This window comes from Mus musculus, chromosome 6 (genome assembly GCF_000001635.26).
Source record: "Mus musculus strain C57BL/6J chromosome 6, GRCm38.p6 C57BL/6J".
Lineage (NCBI taxonomy): Eukaryota > Metazoa > Chordata > Mammalia > Rodentia > Muridae > Mus > Mus musculus.
Window position 1 is genome coordinate 100,202,306 of NC_000072.6, and position 24,813 is coordinate 100,227,118.

Sequence of the window (24,813 nt, forward strand, 5' to 3'; positions counted from 1 at the left end):
ACGCTGCCTTAGCATTAGCTAGCATGAGCACTGGAGCCCTGGGTTTCCAGCTGAGCTGCAGGGATCAAGTAGCATTAGCTAAGGTGCTGTCTGGATTCTGTTCTGTGGTTGTGATGGAATGTCTGAGGCTGGGAAATTTATAAAGAACAGAAGCACCTATCTTAGCTGGAAAGTCCAGCATGGAAAGTTTACTTCCAGGAAGGGACCCTGACCTATGTCATTTCATAAGAGATGGCACAGGGCCGAGCATAGTGGTGCACATCTTTAATTCCAGCACTCAGGAGGCAGAGGCAGGCAGATCTCTGTGAGTTTCAAGGCCAGCCTGGTCTACAAAGCTGTCCAGGACAGCCAAGGGTTTGTTTTGTTATACCAATAAACCCTGTCTCAGGAGGAGGAGGGGAGAAGAAGAGGGACAGGAAGAGAGGAAGAGGGAGAGAGAAGGAGAGGGAAAGAGGGAGAGAGGGAGAGAAGGAGAAATGGAAAGGGTAAGGAGGAAGTAGAGGGAGAGAGAACGAGAAGGAGAGGGAAAAAGAGAGAAATAGATCAGATGAAGTCATGCACAGGAGAGCAACAGGCAGCCAGGAATCCCTTGACAATAGAAGGGCTCTCAAAGGAGGCCAGGAAGGATCTCCATGTGTTTCTGAAAGAGTTTCTATAGTTGTTGTGTAACAGTTTCTTCTGAGATTAAAACATTTCATTCTACAGAACATTCCTTGAGCAGGAAGGTAAATCATTCTAAATAGCTTCAGGAAGTCCCTAAAACTGACCAGATTCACTAGCCCCCTTCCCGCCAGAGTGAGCAATAAAAGCTGAGAGAGTTCCCCTCTGATGCAGAAGAGCTGAGCTGCAAAGCAGGCTTTCAGACCAGACCAGCTTCCTGGAGGAAGCAGAAACCAGCCCAGACACCTGGGAGAGGTCTAGATCAACTGAGGGAAGGACTCTCCTACCTGTTGAGCTGCCTGCAGGCTGTGCAGTGTGCTCGTCTAGGTTTTTAGCTTTGTGAGCTGTCACTCGTGCTGGCATGGTCCTTGAGTCATTTCTGCTCCTGTAAGTAACCCCAATAAAACTCTTTTGTTCTAGCCAAGAAGTGGTGTGTCTCCCCAGGAAAAGTGTTGTCACACAAAAGCAGTGCAGACTGAGAATCAGGTCGCTAGTCCCTGCACAGCATGGGTATGTGCAAACCAGAGAAGACAGCGACCTTACTGTGTCCCAACAGGTGGAGTCTAACACAATGCTGGCCCTTGGGTGGGAAGATTCAGTCAGCAAGATGGTGAGGGCAGGGCTCCCAGCCAGTCTGTTCCGCTTTCTCTGCTGAATCCAAGGCTGCTGATTGTGCCATTGTTCCAAACATAGATGCAAAACAAAGCCCCATCCCTTCTCAGGGACCATTATCTATCATTGTCACTGGAACTCTGAGGCCTGGCTGGCCTCAGCTGGGTCATTCTTCCTCCCTCATTCATGCTGTCTTAGGCAGCAGGCAAGGGGCTGGGGACAGAAGCAGCTTGCAGAGGCAGACCGCTGAGATAGTTCTGGCTTCCAGGGCACTTGCTCTCTCTCTGTGACTTTCACACATGATGTCCTGGAGACAGCCTGACCCTTTCCTGCCAGGACTCTGAAAGACATACCCCAAAGACAGCCAGAGCCAGGTGGAAGCTTTGTCTCCATTCTAATCTGGTCTCAGGGGTCACATGTCACCACTTAATCACAGACATGGTTTACAATGTCTACAACGATTTCTGTCCCTCAGTGTCATCTGCCAAATGAGGATGTGAGGAGAGCAGCCTGCCTCAGAAGGTTGCTGCAGAGCAGTGACATGAGTCCTCTGAGCGCCATGTGCCTGCTGTGGTTCATAGCCACATATACACTCTAATACTAAGATATGTATGTATTATATATAACATATGTATTATATGCATGTATATGATATGTGTGTATTATATATACATATGTATATTATATATAATTTTTTTCATTTAAAGGCTGTTGAAAGGATGCCACGAGAGAATTGAAGTGAAGCTTTTCTAGAATGTTCCACACACAGTGAATACTTTTAAAAATGAGTGATCAATGTCAAGAAACTCTCAAACCAACCACCTGGCCTTCCCCAACTGCAGGCATCCTCCCGGGCTTGGCTTCCTTTTGTGGACTCTCTGCAGGTGCCCTGTAGCCCTGGCAGGGTCTCTGAACCAAGCAGCACCTGGCTGGGGCTAGGAGCCCAGTCTGCAGGTTTCCGTGCACACCTCACACACCTGGTGGGTCAGGGTTAATTTACTTCTGGCTTGTTAGTGAATTCAATTGTGGCTCACCAGGCTCGGGCTTCCAGCCAAGTTCCCTGGCTCTCCTCGCAAGGCACCGCGTCAGGAGAGGGAAAATAATTAATCATTACAACAAGTGCTCCAGGAACATGACAGCCATTGAGCCCCAGCCTTGCAGCTGGGTGACATCTTGACATTTAAAACAGTTCCACGCCCCTCCTGATGTTCAGCGGTATCATCCACCTGGCTTTGAAAGTCAGAGCTGGTGGCCTAGAGTGCACCCAGGCTACCTTGCCAGCTGTAGACACAGCCTGCCCCAGGGGCCTGAGAAAAACACTCATCATCCATCTGGCAGAAACGACATCACAGTGTCCCATGGTGACAATGTCAAGGTCTACCTCCCACCTAGTGTGACCTCCCCAACTCCCCAGGCTCCATCCCTCTCTACTTACCTACAAAATCCATTCCTGTAACCATCTGTTCCTCCTCCACCTCCTCTGTATCATCCCTCCATCTATCCATTCGCCTACCTATCTATCAATCCACCATCCATCCATTTATCCACCTCTCCTTCATCCCCCATCTATATGCCCATCTACCCGCCTGCCCATCTAAACCTACAGTAGTTTTCAATCTATGGGTTGTGACCTCTTTGGCAAACCTCTATCTCCAAAAAGAGTTTCCATCATGAGCCATAACAGTTGCATCGTTACAGATATGAAGCAGCAATGAAAATAATTTTATGTTTGGGGGTCATCACAACATGAAGAACTGTATTAAAGGGCTGCAGCATTAGGAACGTTGAGAACCACTGATCTAAGCATTTCCTTCCTTCCACTGCCCTGATTGATTCCTTGATCTATTAACCTAACCAACTATTTCCCCTGCCCTCATCAAGTCATCCATTCACCCATCCCCCACCTCAGCTGTACCTATTCCTCCATCTCTCGGCCCCCCACATCACCTCCACCTCACCACCCCAACCTCTCTTGCTCCCAAATCTATGCACTCCCTTCTCTACCATCTCTATTCTCTATCAGTCAGGTATTCTATTCAATGCTGAATGAGTACTTACTTAGGCCATTCCCACATGCGTTAATTTATGCAGACAACATGTACTGATAATAGCTGTCAACTCATTAACTCAACCAGCCAACATGTGCAGAGAATGTAGGGTCTTATTTGTCCACCCGTGTCAATGTGTTCACTTGACAGTGACCTGGTAGCAGCCATTTATTTTGTTCTCCCGACAAGTAATGGCGCAGCCACTGTTGGGTCAATTAGACAGAAATCTGATGCTTATTGCGCTCTTACTAATGGCAGACCCTGGTTTCCAACACTTAGGGTGCAGGTGGTGACTTGGACAAAGTCTTTAAGCCACAGAGAATCTAAACGAAACAATGTATCTGTTAACGGGCCACTGTTCTGGGAGTTGGGAAGTGCGGAGGTAAGTGAAACTTTAGAAAATGCATCCCGAGGTAGTCAACAAGGGGGCTTGAAATCCAAGCCACCTTAAATCCACTCCTGTGACAGTGGGTTGTGACTTTCCATCAAGTGTCTGTTTCCTCATCTATGAACTGGGGCATTGACAGCACCTACCATCCAAAACTGCGGAGAGGCAGAGAGCCTCTGATGAACGACTGGTCAGAGTTAAGAGCGAGCTAAGTGGGCACTGGAGGGAGGGCAGTCCAGGCAGCAAGAACCAGGGCAAGGCAGAGAGGCTGGCAGTCTCCTGCAGAGCCCAAGATGTAAAGTTAACTACAGCTGCTGCAAGGAAAGGCGAGAGGAAAGGGTGGGAAGATAGAGGTCCTGAGAAAGATGGCAGACAGCATCTAGAGTCTCATTCTCTTCCTAGGAGCCCTGAATTACATGAGAACAGCCTAGACATGCAAATTCCTCAACCCAGCCACAGCCCTGATAGATGAGACTCTGTGACTGGGATGCAGCCTGTGAGAACCAGCTCTGTAGGTGACAGGGAGTCACCTTCCAGTCTGGGAGGTAGGTGGAGGTTGTGAAGGTTTGGGCAGGAATGGGAAGCCTGCCTGCCTGCCAACATATTAAAGTCATTCACAAATCATAATAACTTATTTCAAGGAGTTCAGGGGGACACTGTCCTGCTTGTCGTGGGAGGAGGGACAGGGCCAGACCATTCACAGAGAAGACAGCTGTCACCTTCCTGACCCCTCACTTCTGAAAGGGAGCAGTGGCTCCTGGACCCCAGGGCACTAGGCTATGGTCCTGTCAACTCTGAGGTGGTGGCCTGCCCTTCCTCCCCCACCCCGAGCCTGTCACAGTGGGGGCTGTCGCAGGAAACAATGTGCCTGTGAGCAGCCCTGGCTGCGTTGGTGGCAGCGGCAGCCCAGGCATCACGATGACTCTCATTTCCTAGGAAACAGGGCGTCGCACTTGTACCTTTGCTGGGAGCCTCCGCATTTGGAGCTGTCACGTGATGAGGGGAGCTATTTTTAGCCTCCCCCCAGCCCTGTGTTGTAGGAAGAATGATTTGATGAAAATACAAAACTCATTAAAAAGCCGGGGGGGATGGGGCAGGGAGAAGGCACTGCAGGAGCCTGGAGCCTGCCACTTTCTGGATCTCAGATCTGGCTCGGGCTGAGCAGCACAGGGGTGGCCACAGCTGGGACCCGGCACCGCTGGGATCTGTGCCTTGGGAGTAGGGTCAGTAGGGATTGAGGACTCTGTTACCCGATACTGCTGGCCTTGCAAGCCAGAGCAATACTAGGTACTTCACCTTCATCTGTCCATGAGACTCCTAGAACATCAAAACACTCATCGCTCCATTCCTACAGGTGAGGAGACTGAGGCCCACAGAAAATAAAGACATCCGTATGCCAAGTGGAGTGGTGCACAGCTGTGGTCCCAGGTAATCACGGCGACGAAGCAGGGGGTCCCCAGGGTCAAGGCCAGGTAGTGAGTTTGAGGCCAGCTTGGGGAAGTAGCCAAGACCTCTTTAATGTGCTAAAAGGGCTGAGAATCCAGTTGAGCAGTAGAGTGCTTTTTTTTAGCATGTTAAGGGCTCCATACTCAGCACCGCAAAAGGAAGAAGTGTTTTGAGCTTATTGTTAGCAAGCTCAAAGGGGACTCGGGGCTCAATCTCCGGCTGTCTGCCTAGGAGATCAGTCCTTTCCCTCCTGCTACAGAGAGCCTCTTCCTGTGCTACTAGTTCCTTTAAGCGACACACACAGCAGATATGGTTGCTCTCTCTCTCTCTCTCTCTCTCTCTCTCTCTCTCTCTCTCTGTGTGTGTGTGTGTGCGCGTGCGTGTTGATATTTGGTTGGTTGGTTTTAGTATGGTTTTTGTCCTGTTATTCACTAGACACCTGAAGATGACCTTTAACCCCTAATCCCTATGACAGTGTTGTGGGGGCCATACCCAGGGCTAATGCCACTTAGCATCTCCTAGCATCTCCTATTTCCAATCATTTATCCTTGTTTAAGTTCCTAGAGGGTGTCTCCTAGGGCCCTACCACCCTATTGCATGGAGCATACAAGATTTCTCCTTCTTCCACAATCCTTCCCACAACTGATCACCACCTGGGATCTCTAGAGAGATCCCCTCACTAAGACCCCAATGCCAAGGTAGCTGAGTGGCCCCCAACATCTCAGCCGATAGCATGCATGCCAGAATCATCTAAGAACTAGGGAAAAGCCCCCAGAGTATAGGCTGGCACAGGAAATACTCTCTGAGCCCACATTTTACTGAACGATCCCATCCATAGCTGATCCATTACCTCAGCAAGGATTAGTATCAGGAACATTATATGAACTTGGAGACGTATTCAAAGTCACCACCAGAAAACGGCTCAGATCCTTCTGTTGGCTGGGCAGGCACTGTGTCCCCATGTCCCACAGACTAGGATGACTTACCTTTCCTTCTCCATCGGGGACGCAGGGAGACATAGAAGATCAAGCAGCTGACCTGGAACCTAAACACTGGAAGAGCATCCCGGAAACCAGCTGCTCCCAGACCTGCCCACATCTTCCTAGCCAGTTCCTCATCTGCAGAATCGAACTAGCTCAGCCTAGACATGCCATTGCCACAGAGAAGCCTAGCAGTGTGCCAGGGGGTCTCCTGGACCACAGAGGGGGTGCACGGGGATCCCAGCTGATGGGCCTGAGAATCATGGTCGACTTTGGAAGAGCCTGGAGTCAGGGGACCCAAGTGAGTTCCATGGCACCTCGGCTTTGTCGCCGAACCTTTGCTGTTCCTCTGTATCCAGTGGCTTCCTAGGCAAGTGCCTGGAACCTTCTCTCTGCAGTTTTGTGGCAGCCACATGGAGACTACAGAGGCACCGCTCCCAGGAGCAGCCTCTAGCTTTCCCACGTAGGAGCTGAGGTTAAATAGTTAAATAACCACAGACAACAAAACAGATGAGCCAAGATACAAATAGCTGGTGATTGCCCACTGTCTTAGTTTGGGTTTCTGTTACTGCAGTGAAACTCTATGACAGACAAGCAAGTTGGGGAGGAAAGGGTTCATTTGTCTTGCACTTCCATATTCATCATTGGAGGAAGTCAGGTCAGGGAATCAAACAGACCAGAAATACTGAGGCAGAAGCTGATGCAGAGGCCCCTGGATGGGTGCTGCTTACTAGCTGGCTTCCCCATGGCTTGCTCAGCCTGTATAAAATCCAGAACCAACCAGCCCAGGGATGGCACCACCCACAATGGGCTGGGCCCTCCCTCCATCAATCACTAGTTAAGAAAATACCTTCTAGCGGGATCTTATGGAGACATTTTCTCAATTGAGGTTCCCTCCTTTCCGATAATTCTGGCTTGTGTCAAGTTGACATACAACTAACCAGTGCACGAAGGATCTCCTGTGTCTTTGAGTCCCCAGGATAAGAACTGTAGCAAGGATCAGCAACAAGAGCCAGAGAAGCAGTTCAGGGTAGGCTGCTATGCTGAGTGCAAGGCCCACGTGGTCCCTGCTGCCAGGACCACCTGGAGAAGCACCAAATGTGGTCTTGGTACTTACGATGCAGAGGAGATGCTAACTGTAAGCCTAGTGACTGGGGCAGTGGTTTCTGCAGCTGAGCTGGTGGTCCCTGGCCTGCTGCACCACCCCTCCCCTGAGTCTACCAGGTGCTCTAAGTGTAGCAGAAGGCACACATGGCCAGCCTCCTCTGCCTCCCATACCTGAGGTCTTGGCCCCCAGAAGACTTCGGCTTCTCCTGCTATAACCTGGGGCATCCAACCTGCTGTAGCCACAGCCTGGCTTCGAGACTCTTATGTCCTGAACCTCTTACCCATTGCTGTGCCACCACAGGTGCCATAGAACTTCCCCTCAGCTCTACAAGGCTTCCAGAGACTCTCCTAGTGACATCTGGACACCAAGCTGAAGGTTGTATTGCAGATTAGGAGGAAACAGGCCCAGGGACGTTCTTAACTCTCTAGAGATTCCCAGGTCCCAGGGGAGTAATTTCTGCCTCAAGTATACACAGCTCCCCAGTGTGCTATAGCTGGACATTTGCAGAGCTTAGATACCCATGAATGTTCCCACATCATGTCTCAGGGCGACATTTCTGTGGGTTTCCATCTGATATGGGAGTGGTTGCTACAGTCCCTTCCATGGATGTGGGCTCTGTAGGGGAGCTTGCCTTTTCTCCACATTATGAGACTTTTGTTTATGCCTGCCTCCCTTCCTTTTTTCCTTCCTTCTTTCCTTCTTTCCTTCCTTCCTTCCTTCCTTCCTTCCTTCCTTCCTTCCTTCCTTCCTTCCTTCCATCCTTCCTTTCTTCTGCCCTTCCTTCCTTTCTCTGTCTGTCTGTCTGTCTTCCGTTGCTGTGCATGTGTGTGTTTCTTGTATTTTGGGGGTTTGGGGTTGTTTGTTTGTTTGTTTGAGATGCTTTCATAGCCCAGGCTGGCCTGGGACCAACAAGCCTCTGCATCTTGGGAGATTTTAGTATTCAGGTTTGTGTTGTGTGCTCTAGTGTCACTGGTGACCAACAGGTATGGACACTGTTTTGTGACTTGACCACTAGAAATCATTCTTTCCTCTTTGTAAAAATCTGTTTTGTTTTGTTTTTCAATTTGGTTAAATTTATTCTTCCTCCTGACAAAGTGATTCAAACATTAAAAAAAAAAAAAAAAAAAAAAAAAAAAAAACCTAAATAGCCAGCCTGCTTCCTCTTCTTAACTGAGTTGTGCCTGCTGCCCCTCCTCCACTCCCTCACACCCTTTCCAGATTTCCTGAGCTCTTCCCAAATAAACTGTTATCACACATTTACCTCAGGCGCTTCCAAGGACTCCTGGTCTAACACATCAAGGCTACCTCATTGTTATCCATTCCTTCCTTCTAAGGCCAGGTTCTCATTGGATGAGCAAAAGTAGCTCCCATGAGCCTCAGCTTCCATCTCTAGAAGTCTCTCAGTCAGCAGATGCTGACTAGAATCCTGTGGGCCCAGCTGCAGTCACCAGCTTCGTCTCAGGGGTCAAAAGGCCGTAGATATGAAAATCCCTGGATACCTCTATGCAGGGTTCACCATGGCCCAGTCCTATGCGAATGCCTTCATGGGCGAATGCCTTCATGGGCACGACTTCAGCACTGCTGACCTCTTCAGCTGCCTCTTCCAGACAGAGACCGGCACCCTCAAGGGGATGAAGTCCTTCTGCATGAAGACACAACAGTTAGTCCTCGTGGAGCCAAGATCCCAAGCCAGGACTACAGAAATTAAGTCTGCTAACTCTTGACCTATACTCAAGCCACAAAGCAGCGCTTGCCAGAGGGTGAAGAGCTAAGAAGGAACCTGCCCCCCAGTCAAGAGACTCTTGTCATTATTTCTTCTATGACAGAACAGCCCCAGTGAATGAAGAGCTAAGAGGAAACAGGGCTGGTCACAGAAGCCAGCTGCCTGTCCCTGACTCATACTGGGACCTCCCTGACCCTCAGGCTCTTCTTCATCACTGAACTAGGGTCACGGAGAGAGGACTGATGTTTGTATTCTATGACCTGATTTCCTATGACTGCCAGAATCAGGACCTGGACTCAATCTATGAGTCTAGGTCTTCCCGGCATACAGGCATGATACCAGCAATTTACAATTACATTTCTAGAAGTTTCCAGATGTGTCTAGAAAACAGCGAGATGGGGTCTGGATACTTTTGCCATGCAATCCCGTTTTCCTGGCTTACCAATCAGGGCCCAGAGTTCTAACTCTCACCACCACCTCCTTCTAGAGATGAATAAGGAGTCTAGCTCTAACTGCTTCAGAGAGGTCAAGTGATTGCCCTGGGTCACAGAGCTGGGAGGCAGCCAAGCCCAGATCAAACTCTTGGCAATCCCTCTCCCTTTCACAAGCCTCAGATGACAGACAAGGAACAAAAGGTTCTGTGATTTTAAGTACCACAAGGTCAAGAGTGTGAGTACCATAGATTGGATTGAGTTCCTCCACGAGGTTCATGCCCAGGTCTTAGCTCCCAGTACCCCAGCACAAGACCTTATCAGAACAAGCATCTTTGGAGAGGGGATCAAATCAATATAAGGTCCGTAGGCTGGACACATATTCAGTATGACACTGGCTGTCCTTATAAAAAGGGTACAGAGAGGGAAAGAGAAGTGAACACAGACGAACACCCCCACCCTTTGTCCCAGCCAAGGTCCCACTGAAATCATCAGACCCTCTCACAACCTCAAGAGACCAGTTGTTCAGCTGAAACATTACTTCCAGCCTCTAAACTGAGAGGCAGCATAGGGCCAAAGAGGCGACAGTGAGGTATAGTAGTTCCGTCTAGAAGCCTGATGATAGAAACACAGGTAGCCAGGTGTGATGACACACGCCTTGAATCTAATCCCAGAACTCTGGAAGCAGAGGCAGGTGGAGCTCTGTGAGTTTGAGGCCAGCCTGGTCTACATAGTAAGTTCAGGATAGCCAGAACTACATAATGAGAACCTGTTTCAAACAAAACAAACAAACAACAACAACAAAAACACAGATGGCAAGGGAGACTCTAATCCTTCTTGGTTATGTTCCCCTCCCCCCACTCCCCCCCCCCCCCGGCATTCTGGTGCATTCTGGGAAGGCTTCTTGGAGAAAGGCCATCCTGGGGTTAGAAAGCACCAGCTGAAAGATGGTGGTGGGGGGTGTGCACCACAGAAAGGCATAGTTGAGGCTAGGGGACCCGCTCACAGGTGACTGGACCCGCTCACAGGGGCCAAGGCCTGGCCTGAAGCTGGGGCTGAACAGAAGCAGAGAAGACTTGAGGGTGGCCTCTTCATGTAGCACCAGGCCTTTGGATGTCATCCTGGGGGCAGTGGGGAGTCTGCTGCTTTCTGCTCTGAGCCCTGTCACCTCAGCAGGAGATCTCTAAGAACATTTCACACAGTGGCCAGGCCCTCCTCTTCAGGAGCTGGAAGAGCGGAAATGGTGGGTTTGTGCTCAGCAGGAGAGCAACTGTCTTTTTACAAAGCCCCCTCCGGCCTGTGAATGAAGGGCCTCGGCTGTGACTCCCACCCGGCCGCCCTTAGAAAGTGCCTTGGCTGCCAGGCGCCAAGAATGTTTCAAATAAAGACAGGCCCACAGGGCTGCAAGCTGGGGCCAGGAGGCAGCACGGTGGCTCCTCCCATGTGCCTCATTCCTAATAGCAGCCTGTGTCCCCTGCCTCTGGCCCAGCTGGGAGGCTCAGGTGTGGCTTCCCTTCCGTCCCTGGTTTATATAGCAAGGTGTTTTCCCTCGTGGCTCGTGAGGCCAGAAGCTAGAAAGAAAGAGTTATGGCTGGCAGGGGAGATGGGGGACAAGACTGCACAACCAAGAGCCTTTCCACTACTACCTCTGCCATCTCCTCAGAAGAAAGCCAGTCTCTCAAAGTCTGGTTGTGTTGAGGTAAAGTCACACTCCATAGAGCCCAAGCTTTGAACTCGTTGTGCCCTTCACCCTTGAGTGCTGGAACTCATACCACAGACAGAGCCACCATTCCTGCCTGAAGCCTTTGCTACTTTCCTTCTGCATTCAAAGTCTGTAGCCACACCACACTTGTTTGAAGAGTCACTGTCCAGTCCCGCACACAAAGCCACCCCAACCATAGCGCTCCTCTCGAGCATCTCCCCTGGTAGTCAGTCAGCTACACAAACCAGTCCCAAGCCAACAAGGACTCTTCACACACCAGGAGACCTGTGGGGGAGGAGCTGAGGGGGAAACCCTCCTCCTCTCCACTCCACTGTCTCTCCCTTCCCACTCCGCTCTCCTGCGCCAAGGCCTGTCCGGCTCTTCCTTGGGAGCTTAAACCACGAGACTCTGCAAGTGGAGGCTGTGGTGGGCAGAGCCCAAACAGGAAGCCTGGAAGCCTAGGTGGCCGGCAAGACAGGAAGAGGCTTGGCTTGTGAGAGTCTACAGTGCGCCATGTGGGGATGGACGGGACAGAAGCAGGTGTGACTGACAGACCACTGCTCAGAAGAGAAGAGGTCCATGGTACAAGATGGAGGTTTGGGAACCAGAAAAGGAAGGTGGAGGGTGTGTGCATTTGTGTGTTTCAGGGAGTGGGTCTCTCTCTCTCTCTCTGTGTGTGTTTGTGTGTGTGTGTGCGCGCGAGTGTGGATTCAGACAGCTGATTCAGAAAAGAACGATCCAGGAAGCCTCTGGTTGCTGGGTGAGGTATGCCCTTGCGGATAGCCAGGTAGTTAGGGTTCCTGCGGGAGTCTGAGACAGCCTACCTCAGATACTGGGAAATCTAGATGAGGCTGGGCCTCTAGAGGACAGGGGCAGATTCCAGAAATGAGCCAGGCCTGAAGATAAGCAGGGCTCCCCTAGGAGAAGACTGCTCCACAGTATCCCTGAGGAGACGGGGCCCCAGGCCCTGATCTCACACACCTGGCTCAGAACAGAGCCCCTGGGCGACTTAAAAGATGGGTGGTGTCCTCTGAGGCAGCTCTCCTGAGGAAGAGCTCTCCTGAAGAGGCTGGAGTTCATCCCACCTTGGACGTGTGCAGACTAGACAGCTCGAGACCCTGTATCTCCAGGTCAGCCGGCTGGCAGTCCTGTGGAATAGCCTGGCCCTTACAGACCTGGATTTAGGCCAGCACACTGATAAGAGGAGGAAGATAGGAAGGAACCCCAATGATAGGAAGCCAGGGACAGAGGGAGAGACAGGCTGCAGGAGGGAGAGAGGTGAGGGCCCATAGGCCCACGGTGGGGGAAGAGGGGGGAGAAGAGGAAGAGCGGAGCGGCCTGTGGTGACTGGGAAGGGACCGGGAGGGGGAGGGGCGGGGCAGGAAGGACTGAGAAGTAGGTGAGAGGTCAGGGACAGAGGGAAGTAGGTAGGGGGCAGGTGAGGGAAGGAATCTGCTAAGGACCTTGGCCTGTGCACAGAGTAGGGCCTGTGGTCTAAGGCAGAGGTTCCCACCAGGCTGCCGCTGACAGCCCGTGGGTGGCCCTGCAGCCTGAAGTACAGAGATTGGTTCTGTCGTGGGGTGTGTGACGGGAGGGGGGATGGGGGAGTGGGGGGGGGAGGGGGAAGAAGAAGATAAACACCCAAAGCCCCATCATTCACTCACTTCTGACAGGGCTGCACCCTTCTTTCTGGAATGCCATTTCCAGGGGACACAGACCTGCCACTGAACTGCACTAGGCCAGATGTGGACCTTGGAGAAGCAGTTGTTGTGAGGAGAGTTCAGGCAAACAGAAGTGAGGCTCCAGTTTCACATCCCACCACAGAGGGGAAGGAAGGAGGAGAGGGGTCCCCTCTCCCAGCAGAGGGGGGCAGCGGTGGGAGGCTGGGGGGTGTGGTATCTCCCACCTCTGGCTATTTGGAATTTCATCTCTAAGGGAAAAAGAAATATTGAGTGTGAAGTCAGAGCAGAGCCTCCCCAGACAGCCATGAAGGGAGAGAGGGGACCAGGCAGAAAGCAAGCCACCGTGAGGCAGCCCGTGCACGGGCTCCGTACTGGGGCAAGAGGCACCTGGGCATGCTGAACTATACACCACTCTAGGACCACGAGCCAGTCAGTTCTGGGCTGGCCATCACCACTTCAACTCCCAGAGCTGTGGAGAGAGAGAGGAGGTGCTGACTCCGAGAAGATGAAAGGAGAGTGTCTGAGGCAGTGTGTGGCCTGGGAGATCAAACAAGGAAGGTTAAAGGAAGGGCCTTTTGGACAGAGCCGCCAGTGAACCCAGGTGTTATAAATTCACCTCAGGTCAGCTGTCATGGATTCTGGGAGCTCCTGCCATAGGCTCTGCTGGTGGGCTCTTCACCTCAGCCGCCCCTTCCACCCATGCCCCGCTGGGCATGGGGCTGGTAGCTGTCGGCTTATTCAGGTTGAAGAGGAAGCATGGAGCTACAGGTCTGGACTTAATGCGCCCTGGGTTCCTCCTACACAGGAAGAAGACACAGTGAGGCTCTCTGCCCTAGTCCTGGAGAAGGAAGGCAGCCCCCACCTCAGAGAGTTGGACAGCTGTTCCCCAGGGCTTAGCAGTTCTGGCTCGCACTTGCCCTTCTGACTGGATGTTAGCCAGGGTCTGGAGAACTAGAACTAGAACTCAGGAGTACCGGCCTTAAGCACAGGAAGGGAGTGAGCGGGGCTCCTCCCAGCCTTCCCTGTCATCTTCTGAGAGACTAGAGAGTGGAGGAGAGCCTCCAGGAAACTCAAGTGCACAGTAGCCAGCAAGGCCGGCCTTCACAGGTGGAAGTCCTGACTGAAGAGTAGAGGAGGCTGGGCGGCTTCTAGGAACAGGACTTTGCAGGGAGGAGCCCAGCTAATACCTAAGGTGTTTGTGTGTCTGTGTATGTTGCATACACACATAGCGTGTGGGTCTGAGGTGAGCATATGTGTGGTATGTGACGGTTGGGAGGTGTGGGGGTGTGAGTATGTTCGGGAAGGTGGCCCTGTGAGAAGGCATCAAGGGCTGAGGAAGAAGAGAAGGAGAGGCGGGAGTGGGAAGCACAGGAAGTGGGACAGGGAAAGCTCCTGGCTACAAGGCCATCCGGAATCCTCACAGAACTTTCGGGTGGTCTGATAGAAAACTGCCCAAGTTTCCCTTGCTTCTTTCTGTAGGCATCTGCCTGTGTGGCCCTCTACCTAACAGGCTCCACTGGACTCCAGCGTGCACGTCCTGGCATCTCCCTGCCTGCCTGCCCTGGCTGTCCCGATGACTCAGACACAGGGGGGCTGCCCTGGGACCACTGGTTCTTGATATGTTGTCTTTTTCGGTTTTATGTTTCTGCCAGAGATCTGCTCCTGCCTCATATGAATATTGTAAGGAGGTGTCTCCGTGTGAGTAGGTGAGGTGACATCTGGGCTGATGGTCATCGGGTGGGTATGTTATGGTGACAGACTGGTTTGCTGGGAGTGGGACTAACCCGGCCACTGATAGGGGACGCTTGTTGAAAATGAAGGGCGTTTGAATGAACCCTCTGCTTTGCATAATGGTTATGCTTTGCCACAGGTATTATTGGAGGTAGTGTAGCTGAACAATCTGTTCCTGTCAGCATGACGCCCTCTGACACAGATCACAGGGTTACTGGGGTGGGTGGTGGTGGTGGTGCATAAGTGCCTTTTCAAGAACTTGGAGACAACTTAAGCGGGCTGCAGCTGGGGGCCTTCCTTTGGGCCTATGCCAGTGGCTGATGAACCTTTGACATCAAAGGCTGAAAGTCTACTACTCCCAAGCACGGGAACGCCTCTGCTTCCTGTTAAGGCCTTCCCAAGAGCTCAGACCTCCCTCCTTTCTATGTTCTGCAAGCCCAGGGAGACAGTTTGAACCCTACGCTCCTGTTTCCACACACCAGACAGCCTCAAGAGTAGATTGCTTTAGGCTGGCAAGGTGGCTCAGAGGGTAAAGGTGTCTATACAGAGCAATAAACAAATTCAAAATGGAACTCAAAAAAACAGTTCCATTTTACACCAGACTCAAAGATGAATAAGATGGGCTTCAAGATGGCTCAGTAAGTTAGGGCACCTACTGCCAGGGCTGACCACCCAGGCTATCCTATGACCTCTACGTGCATGATATGGCATTCACACACACACACACACACACACACACACACACACACGAGCATAATAAAATTTAAAGGTAAATTATTTCTTATGCCAGTAATAAGCACACTGCCTAGCAAGCAAAACAGGCCAACGCCAGTGGCATTGTGACAATCCTGGCCGCTGCCGCTGGACCAGTGAAGCAAGCCAGTTTGACTACAGGATGAGTCAATCAGGAGGCCAGCTCCGTGTCTACATGACTGCCTGGATAGCTAGTTGATGACAGTGTGTCAGTTGGTTTGGTTGCCTAAAATCTCATACTGACTAAATAGCCAGGCAATTGGCTGACTGGGTGATGGATGACTGACAGGCTGAATTTGATCTCCTGAGAGTGCCCGCTGGGGAACTTGATTGACGGCTTGATGGCTGTGACTGACAGGCTAGCTGGCTGGGGGGGGGGTGGCTGTCTTTTTCACACTGATTGTATGTCTGCATGTTTGCCCGTGACCCCCTTGAGTCTTGTCTGCCTGCCTTGGTGACATGTCTATTCCTCAGAGAGTTACTGATTGGCCTGTAACCCATCAGGCCAATGACAGTGGCTGCTTGTGATGGTGTTGCTGTTTAGCAGACAGAAAGTGACTATGCCCATCAGAAAGGCCTGACCACTTGCCTTTATTACTGGAAAGTGATCATGGGGCTGTCCCGCCTAGTCTGCCTGGCTGGTGGGTACCTCATAGGTGAGCAGTTGTGCCTGAGTGGATAGTTGTAACAGGGAAACTGAGTCCAGCTGTGAAATACTGTCCTAGGACCAACGGGCCTGAATGTAAGGCTGGCTGATTCTTAGCTGACTGGGTGGCCAGATACCTAGTAGCTGACAGCTGGATGCTGATTGACTGACTGACTGACTGGCTGACTGACTGGCTGACTGGCTGACTGGCTGACTGACTGACTGGCTGACTGGCTGACTGACTAGGAGACCTGGTGACTGTAGTATTCACTCACAGTGTTAGTGGCTATAATAGAATCCAACCCGAGATGGCGTCTGGCCTATTGATATTGGCTGGGCATCTGCTGACTGACCCTGGACGAGAGCAGCCATGACTGAGTGTCCCTGACAATGTGGCCAAGCCTGGCTGTCCTGCAGCAGCCAAGTGCTCGCCCGGCTGGGTATGCTAATGAGCAGACTGGTTGATGTTGGCCAGGCAACTGGCTGGCTGGTTGTGACTCACAGTGCAAGCGGCCGTGCCTTGCTGTGTGGGCCTGGCGACGTGTCAGAGTCCGACTGTGAGACAATGGCAGGCTGACTGACTTCCCTGGCTGGCTGCTTCTATGTTGGCCTGGAAACACAGCCCCTACCCTTCCCAGAACCATTAGAGAACTGAGTGAGAGCTGGCCCAGTCTGAGGGGACAGAGCGGCTTCTGTGGAAGGAAGAGGGAGGCAGGAGCTGCCAGAGGGAGAACAGGAACGGACCCAGCCCTGGAAAGTTCTCTACATCACCCTTGTAGGGGCCAGGTCACTGGCATGCATTCTCTTAGCTATGTTTTTGGCTCGGGTCTTACAAGGCCTCTGTTTGGAGGTAATGTGGGGAGGGTATGCGGGGGAGCCTATAAAAACATGGAGCCAATAACTCACTGACAAGACTCCAATTATAGGGGTTTGGGGTGTTGGGTGGGAGTAGGCACAGCCCCCTCCTCCCCTGGCTGCCATTTATGGGGCTTGGATTAGGGCCAAATACTGCCCTAGAAAATCCAGGCCTTGTACAGCAGGGCTGGGGAAACTTTAGGGAGATGCAATGTGTCTGACAGCCACACCTCTGTTACCTACGCCATTTTACAGCTGAGGAAATGGGCTTTTCCTAACCCTTGAAGACCTGGGGCAGTGTCTCAAACCCAGGTCATCTGGGGCTGGGCAGACCCTCTGGATCCCTGACAAGGGTCAGCTCCAGCCCCTCCTCACCCCTGCGAAGGTAGACAGTGGGCCTCCAGGAGAGTCAGTCACAGACCTCAAGGAAGTTGCTCTGCCTCTCAACCCTCAGTCTCATCTTAGAAAGGTTTGATTTTTAAGATGCTGCTGGAAAAACTCAGAGGAGAACACAGGGGCCTTTCTTACTGAATGTGTGCCCCAGCTTCCTCTCGCACAGAAGTCACGGTGCTGCTTCTCTGAGCCTGTGGTGAGAGAAAATCACCCGGGATGCATTACTTTACTCTGTCCTGGCAGAGTACCGAATAACAGCTTAAGAGAGATGGGTTGTTTTGGCTCAAGGGAAGGAGCCCATGGCCGTAGGATGGTTAAGTGGCTCCTTACTCTGTCTCTAGTCAGGAAGAGGAGGAAGGTAAATGTTAGTGGAGGTTGCTTTCTCCTTTCTCCGTTTTTATTCAGTCCATGGTGCGGTACCACCCACATTCGGGTGGGTCTTCCTCAGTTAAACCTCCCTAGAGATGCCCAGTGGTGTGTCTTCGAGGTGATTCCAAACCCAGTCATGTTGACAGAATGAACTATGGACACAAGAGAAAGCTTCAGCTCAATGCCTGGCCCAGGAAGCCATCACAGTGACAACACTGACTTAGTTAAGACTTGTCCCTCAGGAGGTCCGTCAGGGTTAAAGAGGATCTTGTATGCAGATATCTCTGAGAAGCCACGATGCATTCCTCAGTGTGACTGCTGTGTGGTGCACAGACCAGTAATTCCAGCACTCAGAAGGCAGGAAGAAGAAGATCAGGTCAAGGTCACCCCTGACAACACAGTGAGTTCACAAGTTCAAAGCCAGCCTGGGATCCAGGAGCTTGTCTGAAAAACAAGACACCAAACCAATCCAACAGAGGCATAGGGGTGAGTGGGCATTTAGACGGGGAGAAGACAGTGTGAAATCACAGGGACAAGATATCCATCTGTGCCACAGGAGACTGGCCTGGCACAGCACCTTCCCTGTAGCTTCTTGGGACTCAATCCTGTCAGCTCTGGCATGAGGGACATTTGATGACAGCCATGTTCTTTTAACCACCCAGGTTCACAGCATTTCTGGTTCCCAAATACAGCGGAGATTCTTCAACCTCAGACAGGTCAAATGAGACTGGCCTGAGGCCTCGTGGGCCCCAGAGGGCAAATGGCTGTTCTTCCTGTCTCATAGGCTCTCAGAGCTCTGTCCACCAGGGACTCTGTTCTAGGGTGGCTGGGGTCAAGCAGATCAAATGTGAAGTCAATTATGGCTTAGAGAGCATGGAAGGTCGTGGGTGAAGCGGTGACCGAGACAATGCTAGGACCTCTATGTGAAGCCCATGCTGGGAAAAGGGTACAGCTGTCTCCATAGCCACAGAGCAGGCCAGGGCCTAGCCTTGTGTCAAGAGGAGAAAGCAGAGATGGGGCTAGATACACCGTTTCATGCCTGTAACAACAGCACGAGGAAGGCTGTGGCAGGAGCGTCGCACTGGTTTGAGGATAGCAGAGGCCACTGAGTGAGTTGGAGCAAAACCTGGGTTCCGCAGTGAGTTGGAAGGCAGCCTGAACTACAGAGAGTAGTTCACAGACAGCAGAGGCTGTCTAGTGTTAGGCTAGCTGAGAATACAGCATGATTTCCGAGTCAGCTTGGGCTATGTAGTATGAGACCCAGTAGGGTATGTTATGTGGTCCTCTCATGCCAGACCACAAGTGGTAAACATAGCTCCGTACAGCACGTGGGAACTGAGGCGACCATGAATCTGTTCACTATTAAACCTGCTCTCGTTTTCCCCTCCATTTAGCTGAGGAAGCTCATGTTACACGGAAAGGTTAATTGCCCCCCAACTTCCAAAGGTCCTCTGTGGCAAGCTTCGGGTTCATTTTCTGCAGGAGGATCCCGTGAATTCCACATTTAAGGGTGTAGGCTTAGTGAAATTGCTCTCTGGTTCTGACAGATCCCAGATGTAGCCGTCTCCCAGATGGGCCAGGCAACTGAGACTACCCAGACACCACTTCAAACCAACTCAAGCATCTACAGCGCGAGCTTGGTGTGTGTGTGTGCCCGTGCGGACCTGTCTGTGTGTGTCTGTGCATGAATACCAGAGAGAGGACAGCCTCTACTCTTTTTCCTCAAGAGCTGCCCCTGCTCCCTTTTTGACAGTGTCTCCCTGTCCTGCCCCACAGCAGCTCACCCAGTAGGCTGTGATGGCCGGCCAGCAACACTCCTTCCTCATCCCACAGGGAAGCTCTTATCTCTACCTCTCGAGCATGGGGATTGCAAATGTGTGCCACCACACGCAGCATTTTTCATTAATCTTTCTGCATTTCATTTCCAATGTGTTCACTGCAAGTGAATGGATGTTAACAATGATTTGTGCTTCGTTCCTCTAATGTGCACTTTCTCTGAACTTGTTCCCATGTTCATTTGTCGAACAGGGATAGGGTTTTTTTTTAGAATGCTTTGGACTTTGGATGTAAAAGATGATGTCATGCTTAAGGACGGACAATTTTACTTCTTCCTTTCTAATCTGGATGCTGTTTATTGCAGCTTCTTACCTAACTCCTGGCAAGAATCCCAGTAGAGATGAAGTTGTAAAAACAGACATCCTTGTTGCACGGGTCCTGAGTCTTTCACCCTGGAGTGATGTCTGTGTATTTTTATACAGAGACTCTTTATCAGGTTGTTACAGTTCCTTACCTTGTCTAGCTTGTTGGCACTATCAGGAAAGTAGATACAATATTTTTTTTTAAACAGACTTTAGTAGTTTCAGGTAAAGATGGAGTTCCTGTTTGTTTCATGCTTAGTGCCCATGGAGGCCTGAAAAGGGCGTCAGATCTCCTGGAACTGGAGTTACAGAAAACGGTTGTGGGCTGCCACATGGGTGCTGGGAATTGAACCCTGATCCTCCGGAAGAATAGCCAGGGCTCTTAACTGCTGAGCCATTTCTCCAGACCTTGTTTATTTTTAAAGTAGAACAGCAGCAAAACAAAACTACAGGCCAGGAGAGAAGGAAAGGGGAAAGCGGGGAAAATATTTGAAGATGGAAAATAGATGGATGGCCCACCGCCTTGAGAACGCCAAATACCAAGCCAGGGTGCAAAAATCAAAAAGCAACCAAAATCTCCGTAAGGCCAGTGATTTGTAGATCTGTGGATCTTGTAATTCTGGAAGGGGAGGAGAAGGCCAGAGAGAATTGATTAAAACCGTCAAACAGATAATTTTCAGATCTGAATCTTGAGTCTGTGCCTACTCCACACCCCCCGCCCCCTACCCCCGGACTTGGAAACTCACTGTTCAGAACTAGAAATCCATATGCCAATGTAAGGTGCACCTACCTGTGTGCTGGGCTTGCTGGAGGAGAGCCAGGGTCACTAGCACGTTCTGGTGCTTGGGCAGAATACTCAGTTAACCTTGCTGGTGCAAGGAAGTATATCCTAGCTCAGGGAGGCCCATCTCTAAGCCTGCCTTGTTCATCTATTGTTAAGTCCTGAGATAAAATACTAACAAAAGCAACTTGAGGAAGGAAAGACTCATTTCGGCTCATGGTTTATGAAGTCCATCCTGGTGGGGGAATCGTGATGCCTGTGGGAGCTTGAGGCAGCTGGTCACATGCATCAGCAGCTAAGGAGCAGAGGCAGAGGGATGCCTTTGTGTTCACCCGAGACTGCAGACACAGGATGGTAGCACCACCCAAATACAGGACGGACCTTCCCACCTCAGTTAAACTATTCCAGAAGCTCCTCCCTTATAGACAAGCCTAGGGTAGGGTTTCCATGGTGATGTGGAATCTTTTTTTTTTTTTTTTAATTTCATGTGCATTGGTGTTTTTTGACTTGCATGTATGTCTGTGTGGAGTTATAGACAGTTGTGAACTGCCATATGGGTTCCGGGAATTGAACTCAGGACCTCTGGAACAGCAGCCAGTGTTCTCTACCATCTCTCCAGCCCTGGTGATTCTAAATCTTAGCAGGTTGACAATCAAGATGAATTACCAGACTGATGGGGAAACCTGTAAAACAGGCCCAGACCAGCAAAAGGTCTGCGTGGGAAACTCTTCCGCTGGGTCAGGGGAACTAATTGTATCACCCCAGGGAAAGTCTCAGGGTCAGCACCACAGATAAAGTCGTGGCGTCCCACTCCTCAACTTGCTTTGTTTTGTAGGCAGGGTTTCACAGAGCCTAGCCTAGCCTAGAATTTAGTCTACCGCTGACGCTGACCTTGAACTTCCAACCCTCACGCTTCCACCTCCCAAGTGCTGGGATAACTGGCACAAGCCAGCACTCCTGGATCTAAGGGACGGCCTTCTACATGACTGGACTGATTCTATCCGCATTGAGGACCCTGCTCATTGTTTCTCCCTCTTCGGTCCACAGAGGTCTTCAGTAACTCCAAGACCCTGGGCCTGTTTATCATGGCTACATAAGAGTCAGTCACGAGGCCCTTCTTTGAATGTGAGTTTGCTATGACATTCCCATTCATGAGCATGAAGTTAAAATGGATTTTTTTTTTTCTGTTAGACTGGCTACTGAGTATGTTTTATGAACTCACTCACTGATGAAGGGAAGAAAGGAAGATTTTTCTCTCCCTGACATTTTGGGTTAGCAAAAAAAATTGTTTTGTTTTGTTTTTTCCCCCAGACAGCGTTTATCTGTAGCCTTGGCTGTCCTGAAACTTGCTCTGTAAACCAGGCTGGCCTTGAACTCACAGAGATCTATCTATCTGCCTTTGCCTCCCGATGCTGGGACTCAAAGCATGCCATACCACTGCTTAGCCAGGGTTAGCAAATATTTCTCCCTCCACAACTAGGCACTGTACTGTGGCAGGTACGAAAACGGCAACCATTCTCAAGCCACCTTTCTGGCACAGCACTTGGGGAGATAGACTAAAAGCGGGGTCCTTCGGGGACCTTGGGTTTTCATCCTGGAATACATGTTGAATTTGTATGTCACACCATCTCCCCTATCCTGCTAACATTACCCACCTTTCCCTGGAGATAAGGTTAGTCCTACTGAGCTGAGCTACATGGCTTGGGCAGCGTCAGTGATGGTGGGACTCCCCAAGCCTAAGGCCTCTTCCCGCAGCAGTCTTTAGAAGTTAGGTCGGGGCAGGGGGGATTTTCACAGGCACTGAGGGTGGGTGGATGGTCATGGCCTACTGCCAATGTCTCGTGTGCTATCAGAAGAAAGGCTTGTGGAGGGCTGGAGACATGGCTCAGTGGTAAAGAGCACTGACTGCTCTTCCAGAGGTCCTGAGTTCAAATCCCAGCAACCACATGGTGGCTCACAACCATCTGTAACAAGACCTGATTCCCTCCTCTGGTGTCTGAAGACAGCTACAGTGTACTTACATATAATAAATAAAAATAAATCTTAAAAAAAAAAAAAAAGGCTTGTGGAGTACAGCTAGGACTCACTTCAGCTGCAGTATGACCACCATGAGAGCATCCGGAGGGCCTTGTTGACAGCTAAGGTAAGCAGACAACATATTCTGAACAGGAGGCAGGAATTCATTCCTCAGGTCACAAAGCCTTGGAAACATCTGATCAAAGCAAGGATCTTGGATGCGCAATGCTTCTCTCCAAACAACAGAAGCAGTTTGTATCTAGTACTCGGGCTCAACAAGTTTGCCCTTGCTCTGTTCACTAAAGCCTTCCCTAGCATCGTATTAGTTGATTACTTGGTGGTTTTGATTTTTTTTTTTTAAAGCAGGGTGAAGAAAAGGGAATGGTTTCCTTTCTCTGGAGGACTTCTCTAGGAGTTTTTGCGATTCAAGCAGCTACTGTTCTAATACAACCTAACTGGGAGGTGGCTTGGTTGGTATAGTGCTTGCCTAGCCTGCATGAAGCCCCAGGCTCACTCCTCAGCAAGTCCTGTGGGTTAAATGTCCAGGGTTCCATGTTGGCAGGTACTTAGATGGCTAATTCCCCACCTTCAGAATTAAATATGTGTGTGTGGGTGGGTGGGGGAGAGATGGGGGTGGAGGGAGGGAAGGAGGAGGTAACAGAGTGGATTTCGGTTCACTCCCAAGAATGAAATGAGTATCATCTGCAGGAAAATGGACAGAACAGGAAATCACGGTAAGCAACATAAACTGGACCCAGAATGACTTACTGCATGTTTCCTCACATGTGAAGTGAAATATGTTAAATGTGTGGAATGTAGGTTATGTATATGTGTGTGTGTGTGTGTGTGTGTGTATATATATATTACATATACATGACATGAGAATAGAAGAGGGATTGTTTGGGAAGAGGGTTAGTGCAGGATCTTTCGAAACAGAAATACAACCTGCTGCTATCAGAGGCCAGGGGACATGAAGGTTGAGGCAGACAGAAAATGAGAGCTGAAGATTAGAAAGGAATACTATAAATGCTGTCCTTTATACCGGATATAGCTGTGGCAATCACAAATGCACAGCAGTGGTGACCACCTGCACAGAACAAGGGATGGGGTGTCCAATAGGACAGAAGCAGGAATGGGAGGGGGTACCACAAGAAACTTCCCCAAACTTCAAAACTAACTTTTCAAAAGTATCCAAAAGAAGTCATTACAAAACCCATTGTTTTGTTCGACAAGTATATACTAGTTAAAAAAAAAACTTAAATAAATTCAGCAACATTGACAACCAAACAAAATATTAACAAGACAATGAACATCACTGGAAACTCAAAACTTTTAATGGAAAGCAACAGTGGGTACAACACTGTAGCCACAGAAATACAAAGCAGCTGTCAAAGCCATCTCTGGATTTCATTTATTTATACATGGACTTTAACCAACTGCCCCTGCCTCTGGGCCAGGAAAAATAGTACCAACTAAAAACCACAATAAACCAATCATAAAACAAACTCTTCTATCAGTGAGGCTATCAGTGAACATGAGAATGCAAACTCAGGAAGAGAAATCCCCTTGCTACTAGAAACGGTTTAAGAGCCACTTCTCAAGGCATCAGCTACTGACCTGGCAAATGACCAAGGCCAGAGAGCATGTTCTGTCTGTCTTAGCAAGGACAGCATGCCTAGGAGGCTGACTTGCCCAAGATCACCGAATCCCTGCAAGCCAGTCTCTCTCAGATCCATCTACTCCACAAGTTGTACCCTTTACTTTCAGAAGTGACATCCATTTGGTGACCTGGCTTGTGCTTTGTGGCTGAGGATGAGAGAACTGGGGTGATCTAGCCTGTGTAGGTCCTGGTCAAGACTACATCTAAGCACTCAGGATTGCAAGATCCTTGGATCGGGAGCCTGTGGCGCCTCTGCCCAATCCTGGCAGTACTAGGAACCTTCCAACCTGGCTTTGTTCTACAGGGAACTGGGTTCTCATCCTGGGTAGTTTTTTTCCTTCTTGCCAAGTCTCTTGGCTGGCCTCCTTGGACTCCTTCAGTGACTCAAATGTTGTTTCAATAGTTTTGAGTGAGTTCTGTCCAGGTCAGGAATTACAAATGGGTTCCACAATATGGGCATGGGTTATCAATGTTCTGTGGGTTATCAGTTTGTGTTGGGAAAGTCTGGTTCTGGATTAAGCTTTAAAAAAAAAAGTGATTGACTCTCAGTGATGTCTGGTATGAGCACATGGCGAGAAGGTGCAGCACCCTGTATGCTAGCCCAGCAGGTCTGGGCCAAAGGCATCTGTATAGCTGGCTCTGATAAGTGCAGGCCTGAAATCCTAGCTATGCTAGAGGCCAAGGTAGGAGA

At 50.4% G+C, this 24,813-nt stretch overlaps 1 long non-coding RNA gene across 1 annotated transcript; it reads left to right on the top strand.

Annotated features, from left to right (window-relative positions):
* The first annotated feature begins 3,022 nt into the window (after positions 1-3,022).
* On the top strand, positions 3,023-6,836 carry Gm38867. The gene is made up of 3 exons (XR_869314.1): positions 3,023-4,253; positions 5,063-5,136; positions 6,166-6,836. It is a non-coding gene; the product is annotated as a predicted gene, 38867 (long non-coding RNA).
* Positions 6,837-24,813: the final 17,977 nt, after the last annotated feature.